This window comes from Myotis nattereri (assembly GCF_964212035.1).
Source record: "Myotis nattereri genome assembly, chromosome: 4".
Taxonomy (NCBI): Eukaryota; Metazoa; Chordata; class Mammalia; order Chiroptera; family Vespertilionidae; genus Myotis; species Myotis nattereri.
The window spans coordinates 3,146,116-3,162,823 of record NC_138079.1 but is presented as its reverse complement, the minus strand read 5'-3'; positions in this window follow the sequence as shown (position 1 = coordinate 3,162,823).

The window sequence follows — 16,708 nt, the reverse complement described above, 5'->3', positions numbered from 1 at the left end:
TGTGTTTCCTGGGCTCAGAGTATAAACAGGTCCGCAAGGTGCGGTGTCAGGAGGGGTGGGTGGTGGCTTTTCTCTCCCCGAGACGGAGAACAGACTCCGGGGAGAGGGCGCATCACACACTCTCGGGCTCCCGCCGAGCAGCAGCACCGCCGCGGCCCGCCCTGAGCACCGGCCGGAGGAGAGAGAACAGGCCGAGACCGGGCGGAGAGCCTGGTGGTCAGGGCAGCGCAGAGGGAAGGGCAGCCCGAGGCCGTCTGACCGGAGGGGGCGCCGGCGGGTCCCCCCCAAGGCCCGGGACCAGGGACTGAGCAGAGCCGCTGCCGCCCAGGGAAGGGGACCGGCTGCGCGCCCGGCCTGGCGCTTGGCGGCCTGCGGGGGGGGGACCCCAAGTTCCTGGGCAGCCCCCCCCCCCCGCACCCCCCCAGCCAGTGCGGGCTGGAATGCCAGGTATGTGCCGGGCGCGGGGCTGACGCCGGGGAGGCGGGCAGGTGCCTCTCGGGTTACGGCTCCCCCGCGTCTAATCCGCGTAACGGAGCCGGCGGCGGGGAGTCGGGGAGCGGCCCTGCGCCCCGTTAACCCGTTGGCGGCCGGCGCCCAGCCTGGACGCCACGCAGCCCCTCGCCGCCCGCCCGGGGTGCTCTGCGCGGCGGCTCAGGGGCGGCTGGTGGTGCAGGAAACACCCGAGCGGGACCTGCTGAGCCCCCCCTTCCTCCGCCCGGACGCGCGGGCCCGGGGCTGCGTGACGCGCTCCCCTGGAACGTGTCTGACACTGGGTCGTCGCGCACGGCCACTATGGGCATCTATATTTTATGTGCATTTCTGCATGTGCTGCCTTTGTTAGGAACATTTTAAACGCCAACGGTACTTATTAGTATTGAAAGGCATCTACTTAAAGGAAACATTTCCCCCTGGAGCGTCTTCGTTAATCATCATAATAAATGGATGGCACACTCATTAAAGGAAGGAATTCAGGATGGCCAAAGCAAACAGGAAAGAAGCCCAGGGACTAGAGGTGCAGAATTCATGGTGCCGGCATCTGCTCTCCTCCCTCATCAGCTACCCCGCCTCTTTGGAAAGTGGGTGAAGGAAGCGAAAGCACTGATTCTGTACTTAATACATGGGCCTAAGAATTCCCCAAATCAAGCTTGGAAGATGAAAAATGATCAGTCTTCAGCTACCCCATACTCACACAAAGATAAGAAAATCAAGACAATAAATTCTTTATTGCTATAATTGTGATAAAACTCCAACCATGCCCTGACTGGTTTGGCTCAGTGGATAGAGTGTTGGCCTGTGGACTGAAGGGTCCCAGGTTCAATTCCGGTCAGGGGCATGTACCTTGGTTGCAGGCACATCCCCAGTAGGGGGTGTGCAGGAGGCAGCTGATCGATGTTTCTCATTGATGTTTCTAACTCTCCATCCCTCTCCCTTCCTCTCTGTAAAAAATCAATAAAATATATTAAAAAAACAACAAAACTCCAACCATAATCCCAAACTTTACATTACAAAATATTCTTACACTGGTTCACTAATAAACTTTAATCTCAAACACATCCTACCTTGTGTTTCTTACTTCTCTCCACATGTTATGCTCATCACCGTATTGAGACGCCTGGAATACATCTGCAACATCTACTTGTAGAGTTTTATTCAACCCAGAGCTACCAAAATCGAGGATTTAAGAGTCTGTGTATGCTGCTAGAAGAATTAATATTTGTTCAAGGTCTTCTGTGGTCTGTGTAGTCTAACAGGTCCTTTGGGAATGTTCACTTATCTATATATATATATAAAAGGCTTGTGACTGACTGTACAGCTAGTGACTGACTGTACAGCTATCCAACTGTCCAACTGGCTGGTACATATAACACACACTGGCATTTTAAAAATAAACATTACATCTACACAATGGAATACTATGCTGTGGTAAAAAAGAAGGAATTCTTATCATTTGCAACAGCATGGATGGAACTGGAGAGCATTATGCTAAGCGAAATAAGCCAGGCAGAGAAAGATAAATATCACATGATCTCACTCACTTGTGGAATATAATGAACAACATAAACTGATGAACAAAAACAGATCCAGAGACAGAGAAGCATCGATCAGACCCTCAAACCTCAGAGGGAAAGTAGGGCAGGGTGGGGGTAAGGGGGAGAGATCAACCAAAGGACTTGTATGCATGCATATGAGCCTAACCAATGGACACAGACACCAGGGGGGTGAGTGCAGGGGGGTGAGGGGGGCAATGGGGGTGGTAAGGACACATATGTAATACCTTAATCAATAAAGAGAGAGAGAGAAAAGCATTGACTTGCGCATGCCTGATACCTATTAAGCTCTCACTGGTGCCAACTGCACACATGTTTCAATTTTATAATACTATATTATAAATACTATTTTGACATGTAGTTTTTTGCAGAAACATAATTACTGCATGAATCTTTCTTCTAATTAATTTCCTTTCAATGTGGATGAATCCATGCACTGGGCCACTAGTTTATACATATTTATGATTCCTACTTTTCAGATAAGAAATAATGAGGCTCAAATTAAAGCAGCCAGTGAGAAACAGAGGCAGAATCTAACCCAGGCCTGGTTGCCTCAAAGTCCAGTTAGAGTGGAACTCAATGTGGAAGACCACAGAGCACCCCCCAGGGAAGACGGAAGAGTAAGGGCGGGGAGACCTTAGCTTTGCTAACTGGAGGCCTGAGTTGACAAGTGGTTTTGCTGCCCCCTTGTTTCTGAATGGCCATACAGGGCTGAATTTCTATGGCCTAAATGTTCTCACCTCTAAATAGGGTTAGATGAGTGCCATCACCCTGAGGACGGAGGTAACGCTGCTGACGACAGTGTGTGGAAGGTGTGTGGTGGGAAATGTTACGATTAGCTAAGCTTTGAAACATACCATGAAAGTCTGTCTATGAGTCCTGAACCGTGTCCTGCTCTATACAGCATTCCACATGTAAACCTGGCTTTCTATGTGGAACGCGGGTGGGAGGCGAGAGATGAAAATCAGGCCATCCGCTCCTGGCTGACCTGCGAGGCTCAGGCCGGGTTTACCGAAGGAGGCTGCTCCTGGACAAGGGCGAACGTTGGCTTTTCTGTTGCTTTGTGACACCAAAGCCAACCCTGTCCTAAATTTGTTCACTCCTCTCCATGGATTGCTTCTTTCAAGCTATTGCCAATTTTACCCCTCTTTAAACTTTGTGGTAGATAAGCAGGTGCTATTAAATCTTGGACCACTGAGTAGCTCTCTTGAAAACAGCAGTCAGCATTTGACAAAAGAATGGAGAGCAATATTCCAAGCAATATTTTTTAAAGCAAAAAGCATTGATTAAAACAAATTTTGGACATTTGCAAAAATATCATCCTTTTGGTGGTGCTCCTAATCCCCAAGTTATTAATATCTATAACATTTGATAAAGATAAGAATTCTTGCAATGAGAACAAGTGATTTTACTGGGTGATAATATCTAATATTAATTGCTGCTTTGATTTTGGTTTTAAAATGGCATTAAACTTTATTTTTTTCTTTGGGCCAGACACTTATCTGAAATACCAAATGCATCTTTATAATTAGGTATCTTTCTATATTTTATAGATGCTACATTTAAAATTTCCAAAGAAAATGTTGTGTAGAAGAATTCATTTCTATAGTAAGCAAAGCAGAATAAATGCATGTAAATTAATTTTTAAATAAATGTTACAAAGTGAAGATCAAAACATCTTAGTAATAAGTGGGATCTAAATATGAATTGTTTAAAATTCAGTTTCTTGATAAATATTCCTTGTGCATTTCAAAATATGTATATTCCACTTCAATTGGGCAGGGTGCTTTATAAATATTAATTGGGCTAAGTTGGTTGGTAGTGTTGCTTAAATTTACATATATTTGTTAACTTTCTGTCTCCTTGCTGTATCAATTATTGAGAGATTGGTGTTGTCATCTATTATTACAATTGTGAATTTACTTATAGTATCTTGTGGTTTTATCAGTTTTTGCTGCATATATTTTGTAACTTTTATTAGGTGCATACTTGTTTAAGATTATGAATTTATTCCCTTTTCATTTTTAAATGACCATCTTAATTATGGAAAGATTCTTTGTTCTGAAATCTACTCTGTCTTGTATAGCCACTCTGGCTTTCATTTTACTAATCTGGGAATATGTATAATGTTTTCCACCTTTTAACCTATTTCTTTATATTTTAAGTACATTTCATATAGGCAGCATATAGTTATGTCTTAATGTGTTTTTTTCCAATCTGATCATATCTTCTGCTCAATTATTTAGGCCATTTATAGTTAATACTAGAGGCCTGGTGCACAAAATTCATGCACAGGGAGCGAGGTGGGTCTTTCAGCCTGGCCTGCACCCTCTCCAATCTGGGATCCCTCTCACAATTCGGAACCACTGGCTCCTAACCACTCACCTGTCTGCCTGCCTGATGCCCCTAACTGCTCCCCTACTGGCCTGATGGACCTAACTGCTCTCCTCTGCTGGCCTGATCCCCCTAACTGCCTATCTGCTCTCCCCTCCTGGCCTGATCGCCCTAACTGCCTATCTGCTCTCCCTTCCTCTCTACACCCTTCGGACCCCCGGTGCAGGCATGCTGAGAGCTCTCCACTGTGGCCCCGCCCCCGTCCTGATTGGTCGTTATGTGCCAGCATCCCAGACAATTTGCATATTCCTCTATTATTAGTATAGATAGTTAGGCTTATATACATCACAGTCTTTTAACTTTTTACAGGTCCCATCTCTTCTTTATTTGCTTCCCCCCCCCCACCTTTTCTACTTCTTTTATATTGGGTATTTTGATGATGGCATTTTATCTTCTTTGTTGGTTTATTAAACCCTATTTTGGTTATTTTGTTAGGCTGTATAGTATATACTCTATTTAAGGTGTCACAGTTTACTTTTAAGTGATACTATCTCACTTCATGTGTAGCTTATTTATATTTCTCTTGCTGTCATACATTGTATCTTTACCTATATTACAAACTCCAAAATATATTATCTTTGGTTAAAAGTTGATTATGTTTTAACCATTTGTATGCCATAAGCATCTATAGACACAAGCAGTGGACCCTTTTTAATTAATTTCAAAATATCGTGGCAGTTAACTGGTTAAAAGTGATTTCAGTAAAAAGAAAACAGCCCTAAGTTATACTTATCTAGTTATTTCCAATATTCTTCATTCCTTTGTGTCGATACAGAAGAGATTTCATCTAGTGTTATTCATCTAGCATATTTTGTTACTATTGTTTCATTTTGGAAGGTGCATCCAGTTACTGTTTCTCCATTTTAGCCAGACACGGGTGAAACTCAATTTCTAAACCAGAGAGAGAAGTTTATTGATTCTAGTAACTAGAAACATCCTAGTCTTACAGTTGAAGGTATTAATGCACAAGAATGAAGTAATTTTTTGTCATATGACTAGTTATGTTGCTATTAGTATCATTATCTTATAGTATCAAATTTTTATGTCTTCCTATACCTGTGTCCTAGAATTTATCTGTATATGTTTTAGTGATTGATAAATTTAAAGGAAATCATAAAAGTCATCTTTTCCCACGTCTACTTCTTAATTTTCACATCAGGAAACTGAGAACCAGAGAGGGTGTCATAGCATGTGGCCAGCAGAGACGAGTGTGAATCTGGGTGAAGAAGAAGATGAATCCAACTGCCAGTTGTTTCCTCCTTCCGGTTCCTCATCTGCCCCAAACAGAAAGCTGAGCCCCAGAGGGCAGCCTTGGAAATGGCCCACTGCGCTGATCCTGGCTTAGTCATAGTTCAAAAACTAAAACAAAATGAGGAACCTGCCATGTAAAGAGAAGTCCCATGAGACCATTTAGCCTAAGAGAACCAGGAAGTTACAGAGTGAATATGGACTTGCAAAAAACAGGTCAATTATCAGTGGCATCGCCTAAGATAATCAATAGTTCCCCAAGGAAAGACCCATGCTAACCACACAAAAGAGGTTAAGGAGAGATGGAAGTCGAACAAGTGAATAAGAAATGTATAGACCACGTTCATGCTCCAGAGCTAGTCTTGCTATTGCTAGTCTTTGCTATTCCTCCAGTTCTTTCTTCTAGAAAACCACCTATAAAAACTCAGAGATACTGATTCATAGTACAGATTAAATCTCTGATGGACAAACACGGGTATTTTTCCTACCCAAGATATTTATAGTTTAAAGCAATAATCTTGAGAATTCTAAGGCAGCATTTTCAAAAGCATACTCTTGGTGGTCATGAAATAGAAAACTTTCTGAGTAAAATAGTTGGCTTCTCAAAGTTAAGCGGCTTTCTCTATTGTGGGATTTTCAGTCTTTAAGTCACGATGGCCAAGTGTGAAGTGAAATATTCATTATTTCCCTACGACAGGAAATGGAATATTCATCACTTCCTAAATTTGCCCATAGATCCATGGCCTTGCATGTTCTATGAAAAAGATGCTGGAAAATGTTAAGCTAAGAAATTCATTCCGTGGTTACAATTTAAGGTGCCCTAGTAGTTTGGCGGGAAAGTAGTTTTGAGGCTAAGAACTATTTTTGAGATCCACAGAGGCTGAACAACGTCAATCCTTCCAAAGTTGACCTTATAGATTTTTCAAATGAATATTTTGAATGCTTCCTTTTCTAGAAGGCTTGCATGGACTCCACACTTGAATAAATGAAGTTAATAAGAAAATGTCTACTCCTCACATTTCTCAAGCAGGAACCTTCACCCCTCAATTACAGGACATTAAAAGTGTACTTTGGGGAAACAAAGAGGGAAAGCCTGTGATGGGTGGCCCACGGAGGAGGAATTAGGGTTCATTTTCATTTCCTTCCACACGAATTGCCTGGGAGCTTTTTCTTTCATCAGGAAGTACACTAACAAATGGCCTTCTTGACTTTTGCTAAATGTTTTATTAATGCGTTAGCCAGATTTTAAAGCGGGCAGTGGTATGAATATCTGAGGAGAAAAACCTTTATTGTGCATAAATGGCAAATTTACTGTCTCGATTGCGCTGGGGTTTTAATGTTTCTTTCCAGAACAGCCCTGGTGCATGCTCTGCAGGGAGCCATTCTGACTCTTAGGGGAATGGACTGAGTGACCTGCTAGGCCCTTCCATCTTTAATTTCGGTAATTCAGGAAAGACTCATAAAACACAAGCTTCCCCTGTGAATTAAATTTCCTCTGGAAGTACTGAAGCCACTTTCATGTTCTCCTTGGAAGTATTTGGAAATGGTTAACAATATTAGAAATATTTACTGGACCCGCATTGAAAAATATCAGCTAAGTTATTCTTAATGGTTCAAGTGTGATTCTTCTTCTGAAAGATACAATATATAGCACGTGACCTCTTCACTCCCTTTCCAGTTATAAGAAGCCACCCATTCACATCAACAAAAATGATTTTAAGGAGGACAAAATCAAATCAAACTAATAAGTAATCATGGAGTATTGTGTATGCAAAAAATATGGTGCCAGAGTATCTTTGTTAAAAGGGCAATGGCATTTGTGGAAACTCAAAACAGGTATTGCATCTCCGTGTGAAACTCCCTAGTAAATGTAATAAAATATAAATAATAATTTTTATTGAAGATACAACGTGTGCTGGAAAGCATGAAAATTTTAGCAGAAATATAAGCTAGGGCTGTTTCCCAGAAATGACTGCAATTTAGGAAGGAAAAGAAAGCCTACTGGGATAGGATAATAGGTCAAAACAAAATGAGTCATAATTTTAAGCACATGAGGATTCTGTTGGCGCTATAAGAATGGATAAAAAAAAAAAAAAAAAAAAAAAAGAATGAGTTGAGGGATCATTTGCAACTCTTATCTCTACCTCCCACCCGGAACTTTTGGTCAAATAGCTATCCATCAAAATTAAAACTATACCTGGAAATTCAAGTCTTGAAAGGGCTTGGTGGGGTCCTATGAACCACAATATCATCTGCAAAATTTTGTGTGTGTGCCTTTGTGTTAGTGAATTTTATGACATACTATTCACAGGTATTTGTGACAATGGCATGTTTAAAGAGAGTAGCTATTGTCTTTCTGTGGGGAAAGGGAGTTACTACTTAATACACACAGAATTTCATTTGGGGATGAGGAGAGAGTTTTAGAAATAGTGGCGATGCTTGCACAAATTATGAATGCAATCAATGCCACTGAGTTGTACACTTAAAAAAGCTTAACATGGCAAAATTTTATATTATACATATTTTACAATGAAGATGTTCCAAAAATAACTGACAGCACTTTCTTTCCTCCCCTTCCATATGAGCACCATTCCAATTTAATTTCCTCACCCTGATCACGTAGGGATTATCCAGCATGAAAGCCGCCTACTCTGCCCGTGGTGGCGCTGAGAGGAACTTGCTTGGTTAGTAGGCTACATTTTGGAAAGATAAGAAGAAATAATCATCAAGATTGTGGCCCCTGCCTGTGTGACTCAGTGGTTAGAGTATCTGCGCAGGTACTGAAGGGTTGTGGGTCCCATTCCTGGGTTGCAGGTTTGATCCCGGCCTCAGTCAGGGCATGTGAGGAGGGCAACCAATCGATGTGTCTCTCTCACATTGATATTTCTCTATCTCTCTCACTTCCTCTCTCTCCCTCCCTCCCCTCCGTTCTCTCTAAAAAAATGAATGGAAAAAAATATCCTCCAGTGAGGATTAACAAAAACAAAACAAACCAGAAAAAACACATGTGAGCATTGGTGGGAGATGATAGAAGACAAGCAAGCGAAGACCTTTGGCTCATGTCAACTCTTCTGGAAAGAAGAGACATGATGTGGTTGATGAAAAAGAAAGGGCTCTAGGCTACAAATCAGATTCACATTCCACTCTTGATTCTGCTGCTTTCTACACAAAGTAATTCTGGAAGCTTCCTTCTCCAGGTCTTCCTTCTCGTACTTGTAAAATAAAAGGGCGAGATGAATACTTTTAGGTCTCCCTCTAGCTGTGAAACTAAATGGGCAGTTAATTCAAGCATTGCAATTCAGGGATAGGTTATTGTTGAGGCCAGTTTTTTAAAATCAAATTTTAATAAAATTCTAATTATCTTATTGATCACTGTCAGACTAAGAATGGGACATTGTTATTTGAATCTGATGAGTTAATTTTTGTGCATGGATACATTTCAAAATTTAAAACATGAATTGATGATTCTATCAAGATGCTCTTGTAAAATGCTCTATCAACATATTTTTCTAAGAACAGGGTGTGACATTTAAGCTTGGAGACTACAGAATATAACCAAACTATGTATCGTATGTAAAATTTGTATTTTTGACACTATTACTAATCATTTATTTTAAAACTCACTGACAATATCTATAGTCTGGTAAGGTTAATTAAAGACCCTTCTCATCAATTTTCTGCTTCCTCACCAAAGGCTCTCAAAAGTATTTTGGACTTTACAAATAATATTTCCTTTGACGAGGCCATCCATTCTGTGTAGCTACTGTGCCTAATGCTCCTTCAGATCCATCTAACAACCCTCCCCTAGAAAACTGTCAAAACTCTGACCAAACTAGACACTTGCAGAAGGTCGCAGGTAGGAAGTGTTCTCAAGTCCGTGGGATCTTTACAAAGCCTTGTTGTTTCGAGGTTGAAAGTGTCAATGACAAGAACAATAATCCCATAAAATTCTAAGCACATTTTTTAAAGTTCGTTCTTTAAGTGCACATCTCTAACATGCAAAATTGGTTAGTACCATGTGAAATGCTTTGCCTCCTTTAGATGATGAATTGGTTTGTTTAGCTGTTGGATTCTCTAACAATATTTCTAAAGGAAGGAAATCTTGTCTTCGATGTATTATTTTGACCCCCACCTGAATATAGTGGCTATTAAATCATACAGTGGCCATTCATTTTTGTTGTTTCATCTCTTTTATTCCTGGAAGCTTATTTCTCTGTCTTTGTTTTCCTTCGCTGTTTATAACGACTTCTTATAAGAGGCCTCCGCGGCTAAGCAGGGCCAGGTCCACACAAGGTGTATCAGCAAACCGACACCAGCTATGTTAGCGCTTGACTCTTAGCCGGCTCTCCAACCCCAGAATGCAGTTCTCTGAATCCACGGTGCTGCTGACCAGCTCTGGGGGTGAGCACGCACAGATGGCCTCTAAACCATGGCTTTGGGCGGTATTTGGTCTACAGCGACCCAGTTCATGATCTGCATTGATTCACTACTTAATGTCCCAGAATTCCTCCGTTCTCTTCAGGACCAAAACGTTGCCCTTTACTGACTCTGAAAATTCTTGAACACCACCAAGCCCTTCCAGAATCCCCGTTCTGGGCTTCCATTGTCTGTCTTTTGCCAAGGGGACATAGTAATAAGGGCAGGTCTTCTACTGAGTCAACACTAACTTCTCCCCAAATTACAGTATTTGGTTATGTCCTTCGCTACCACGCCTCACCCGTAAATTTAACCCTCCTAGAACATATAACAACTGCTGCAGTCACCCTTCACTCACTGCACAATGAACAGATAGGCCTAACAATGCATTTATAATCCTTTAAGTTTCTTCCGTAATGATGTTCTTTTGATTATGCAAGTAAAGGGTGATTATTGTTCCTGTTGCAAACGTAGAGGGTACAAAACAACTTAGAATTAGAAAACTTAGAAACAGGTATTGTAAAAGGTAAATGTTTAAGAAAGCGGTTGCTTTTAATAATTAATATATTATTTGAAAAACGTCTGAGTCATCCTGACACACGATGCCATTAACGTAGACACATTTAGTAGACACGTTGCCATCGAGAAACTGCATTTCTAGGGACACTGTCTGCAAATGTCTTCCAGGAAAATGACAAAGAAAGCTATTTATTTTTATTCTAAAAACCAATACAGAGGTGGGCAAAAGTAGGTTTACAGTTGTGAGTACGTGAAACAGAATTTACTCCTGTATTATTGTTTATTAATTATTGTATTATTTTCCACATGACCAACTGTAAACCTACCTTTGCCCTACCCTGTATGGCTTCTCACTGGTTCCCTACTGAGCCTTCCAATAGAGAATCAACAACTGTGTAAACTTCTAGACTTATCTTTTTTAAAAAATATTTTAATTGATTTTTTTAGAGAGAGAGGAGGGGAGAGGGAGAGAAAGAAACATCAGTGTGCCTGAGAGCATAACATCGATCAGCTGCCTCCTGCATGCCCCCCATTGGGGACAGAGCCTGCAACCTGGGCATGCGCCCTGACTGGGAATGAAAACAGCAACCTTTCTGTGTACCTGCCCACACCCACCCACCGGGCCACTGGCCAGGGCTATATTTACCCTGAACAGGAGACACTCCGTAGTAACTTACAAAATGACTGGTCAGCATGGAGGGGAGGGGAGAGAGGGCGCGGAGGACACGTGTTCAGCTGCTAGGAAGGCACATGGCACCCCATGCAGCTCTGGGTGCAGCCTCGGGCGTCCAGTGCAGAAGCGCAGGCCGGGAGGCCTTCCCAGTCCATTTCGGAAAGAGGAAGCGCCCGCCGGGCCCAGGAAGCACGAACCACCGCGCTGGTGGCTTGTCGGGTTGTTTCAGCAGCATTGCCAGACTCTCCAAGAAGCTCTGAGTAATGGCAGACGATGGGAATTTTTAAATTTGCAAATTGAGATATGATCCAATGCCAACCGTTTCTCTCTGGGGGTGAAGAGTCCCGCTGCCAAGTATAGGATGGAGGGTTCTTAGGAAAGTGAGGGCATCCACGGGTACAGATCTGGCCCAGAGAAGGCTAATGTATATGTCAATTTGTTTTAATTTTTCTGTATAGTTTCCATGGTGTGGTTGGAATAGGATAATAAATCTGAAACTGAGGTTTTGTGTTTTAGTCTAGTTTCAACTGCCTCCTCGCTGACTTTGGAGAAGTATCCTTGATTAAAATTTAAAATACGTAAATCTAAGATGGTTTTATCAGATGTCAGCTTCCTTAGTTCAAAATTAATTTAATGGCAAAAGCGGTGTTCAAGGCGGTGGAGGCAGAGCGCACGGCAGAGAGTCCCTCTCCGCTTCTGCAGCTGGTCACAGGCGCATTGCCACGGCCCTGACTGCCCACAGCAGAGCGATTAGGGCTGTTTCCCTGGTTCCTATTTTGATACAAACAAATGGAAAGCCACCAAAATCCCCCAGGATCTTCCCCAGAACTCGAAGGAATCCACACAGACATTCAGAAGGGCTCAGAGCTAAATCCTTTCGCAAGCAACTTACACAACAGCAACAGCTTATTCCAGAAAGTCCAGTGGAAAACGGCAAGCTTTGTCCTCAGCACGAAGAATGGTGCGGGGTTATGCATGCTCATACACGGGCTCACTGAGACAGAGGAGAGACACATACTTCGTGATGCTTGAGATATTGCTCTCAATTGAACAGCAAGCTCAAGGGAGGATATCGAGGAGTTTGAATAAAGAGTCAAGAGTCTTTTTGTGCCTGGCCGGTGTTGTTCCGCTGGTTGGGCATCGTCCCATGCACCTACAGGTTGCCAGTTCAATTCCTGGTCAAGGCATATGCCCAGGTTGCAGGCTCGATCCCCTGAAGGGGGTATGCAGGAGGCAGCTGATCAATGTTTCTCTCCCTCCCCGTTCTCTCTCTCCAAAAATCAATAAAATTTTTTTTAAAAAAAATAAAAATAGTCTGTTTGCAAAGATCTGAGGTTTACAGGAAAGCTGACAAGGAGTGGAGCAGCACCCCAGATGTAGCAATATCAGAGAGCCTCCCCTCCCCCATCTCTGGGCCTGAAGGGGTAGGGGATGGGAGCAGTCACCAGGCCCTGGCAAGAGCTTTGGCTGAGGTTGGAATGTAGGAGGGGGCACCTAACAAGAGCTGTGGCCTGTAGAGGTCACTGGCAAAGTGAGGCTAAGCAAGGAGGGAGCTGGGAGAATAACTTTCCTGACCTTTCTCTCTTCCCACCCTCCAGCTTGGGCCCGAAGGACCTAAACTAATGAAGGGTATAGCGTTCACGCCCTGGGGCACAGAACAGACCTGAAGGGGAAAGTAGAAAATATCTGGCATACCCCAACAGGCCACGCCGCTTGGGAATCAATGTACCCCAGTGGTTATAGCACATCTGATTAACAATCACTTTACATTGAAAAAAGGCCATGGGGGAGATCTATTGAAGCTATTTTTAATCTTTTCTTTTTTTGCTAACTATATTTTTATTGATTTCAGAGAGGAAGGAAGAGGGAGAGGGAGAGAGATAGAAACATCAATGATGAGAGACAATCCTTGATCGGCTGCCTCCTGCACCTCCCACACTGGGGATCAAGCCTGTAACCCAGGCATGTACCCTGACCAGAAATTGAACTGTAACCTCCAGTTCATAGGTTGACGCTCAACTGCTGAGCCACGCCAGGCAGGCTAAAATCTTTCCTGAGACGGGGACACTCATACCTTCCATACCTCTTTACTCTAATTCTTCGTGTAAAGTTTCTCACTCAAAATTCGGATTCCCCAAAGTTCAGATGCAGAGTGTTTTGCTAGATAGGATCACAAAAACCTACGTCAGTGTTCTCTTCAGTCAACTACTCTTTAATTCATATGAGTATTCAATTTCACAGATATGTTAACCTAATGCTATATTCTGTTGTACACATTTACAGAAATGGGTGGAATTATTTAATATACTTGTAGCTTCGATGGATCTCCTGGACTTTGATATTTGTGGAGAGTAACTGTCTTTGAACTCACTGCAGTGAGCTCCACATGGGCTATTGACTTTCCGTGAAGTTTGAACACTCACCATATGCATTTGCTCATTCATCACATGTTTACTCGTGGTCCACAACATGCAAGCATTTTGCTCACTGCTGAGGTGAATGACAGTATCAGAGCAAAGAGGAATGGGGTTTTGACACATCCTTAAACAGTGTGAAGTTTTTATATGTTTAAACTTCCTTCTTTTGGATGAGATCCCACTAAGCTTTCCAGTATTGACTTCTAACATTAACTATGTCCAGGAAGTATTCCAGATGCCAGGAAGTCCAGCTCCCAGCGTTCCCACTGGATCAGGATAAATGGATAATCTCCACTACAACATGTAGACAGGAGCCAGATCATGGAGGCTCTTGGTACTGGCCTGTGTCCAAATTACAATGGGCAACTATTGATAGGCACTGAGAGTGGAAATGACATGGCCATATCTATGTTTTAAAAAGAACTCCCAGACTACAGCACAGAAAATGGATGGGAAGTGGCAAGAATACACATAATGATGCAAATTGCACATTATTGAATGAACCAGAATGAAAGATGGCAATAGCCTGGGTTACATGGGTACAATTGGGATGGAGAGAAGCCAACTAATTCTAGTGGTATTTTGAAGGCAGAACTCTTGGGCCTTCGTGATCAATTTAAAGTGAGTAGTGAGTGAGGAAGAGGAATCAAGGATGACTCCATATTTAGGGCTTAACGAACTGGATGTAAAGGGGGTAAATTTACCCAGGGTAAGGAATGATAGATATGGGACATAGTTTATATCAGACTTTGGCATTAAGATAAAGGACATCTTATTAAAATAAACTGAAAATGTTAAATTATATTACCATCTCTAAAGATGGTTTAGTATCATGGGAATTAACTTTTCCTTTAAAAGATGTGTAAGAACTTGCCCATAAAATCAACGCATAATAATTTTCAGTAGGCTACCTTTTCATTTTGTTGATGATTTCCTTTGCTGTGCAGAAGTTTTTAGTATGATGTTCCACTTATTTTTGTTTGTTTGTTTGTTTGGGTTTTTTTACTTCTGGTTTTAGCATCAGATTTAAAAATCATAATATATAACTTATTCTTAATTGTCCAATTTTTACCCTATAGACATATCACTTATACATCTTAGTCACATTAAAATGGAGGGGAAACGAGTATCAGACACTCTAATGTGAATTCTGAAGGGTATGCTCTTACACTAAAAGGAATACCAAATTAAATTGTGATATGAATACACTTTTAGGAGCATTTAGACATATGGAATTAATTATGCATATTACATTGATAAAGGCATTTATTCATTTTTAAAGTCACAGTTCAACTAAATATTGAGTTTTCTTCCAACAGAACCAAAGATTTAATCTGACTTCTGGTTTATTTTGGTAATTCCAAGGATGTTTTTTAGCTAGGGAATAATAAACCTTATATGACATTGCAAGTTTCAAATAGAGGAGTATCAAATGACCTAACCTCTAAATTTAACAACTATGAGAGTTGTTTGCGTTTTGAATGAATAGTAAGAGAGAACACAATATTTCTTTTTATCTTACACTGATGACCTGTTTGAATTAATTGCAGTTACATATGCCAATTGCAAAATGACAATGATCTATAGGAATTCAAGTGATCTATGGTCTTGGCATTTATTTTTTATTTTTTCCAAAGCAGTACTCTTTCCGGGGCATTAAATGACCTTTATCAAATGCAACAACTTCCCTCAGCATGATTAATGATGAAAAACTTAATTAACGAATGTGTTTCTTTTCAGCATCAATAAGGCATGCATCTTTAAATCATTCAGCGGGTTGTTACAGCTTTCGAGAACAAACCTGACCAAGTTCCTTAGCATGCCACCTATGACCCTCTCACTCCTGCCTTCCACCTTCCCTGTGCACATTATACTAGTTCTGTAAAACTCCATCTCCGAACCACCCAGTCTCTCTCCCGCCTCCTCCCTGCCTTTGCATCACAGCTCTCTGTGGGACTGCTTTTGTTGTTGTTGTTGCTCTCTCCCTATTCCTTTTATCTCCTCAACTTTGACATTAAAGAATAAAGTCTTAAAACTACCTCCTCACCAGAGTTTGTTCCATCTCTCTATTAATGAAAATTAGAGGGTGTTCTTATGTCTTATTTAAGCAGGTGATACTTTTCTAGTTTGTAGCACTGAGGACAAGAACTTAATGATCTGGTTGTTTGTGCACATCCGCCAATAGACTCTGTGTTTCTCCATCATGGGAATTGCCTCTCACCTTTCTTGTTCAGGGCTATGATTATTTATCCGCTATAATCTCCTACCCGCTCCCTCCAAAAAATATCAATTGACAACATTTGAAGCAATGTTGACGTCATGATCTCTGGAAATTTTGAACATGTGAGTTCCGCTTCTTTGTCACTGTAATGACAAAGCTTCACTTTGAAAGACCACATCAAAGTCGATAGAAAGTTGATAGAAAGTCAACATCTCTCCTCATTCTGGTACTAACTAGTGGTTTGGGTCAATGAATTCTGAAAATTGATGGCTTTCTCACCCAGACTCAAGTAGTGATCTTAAATTGGTTCTTAAGAAGTTTGGGATATTCACAATTAAGCAATAAAATTGCCATTTGGTATATTTGGAAAATTAGAGAAGCATAGCAATACTATTTATTAGTACAGTTGAAAATAGTCACTATTTAAATATCAACGTTCCACAGTCTGAATCAGAGAAGGAAAAGAAGTTTGTTCTTCTGTGCTCTGTTCATGAAAATTGGATGTCTACACGTTTGAAGGGTCCACTTTAAAATCAAAGGCGCATTTTATTTCCCGTGCATAGGTCACTGAAGGTGTTTATGTTAGCACTCACAGGTGTATACATTAGCAGTGCATGTGCAAACTTAGTGTGGCCCTCAATTTCTGGAAGATTTCAAAGTGTAGAATTCCCAAATCCCCCTTTATCCCTCAGCATACAGGACTCTCTTGTCTTGATTTGAGGAGTTCATTTAGCTCTTTGCTCATATTGTCTGCAGCCTTTATCTAACCTTC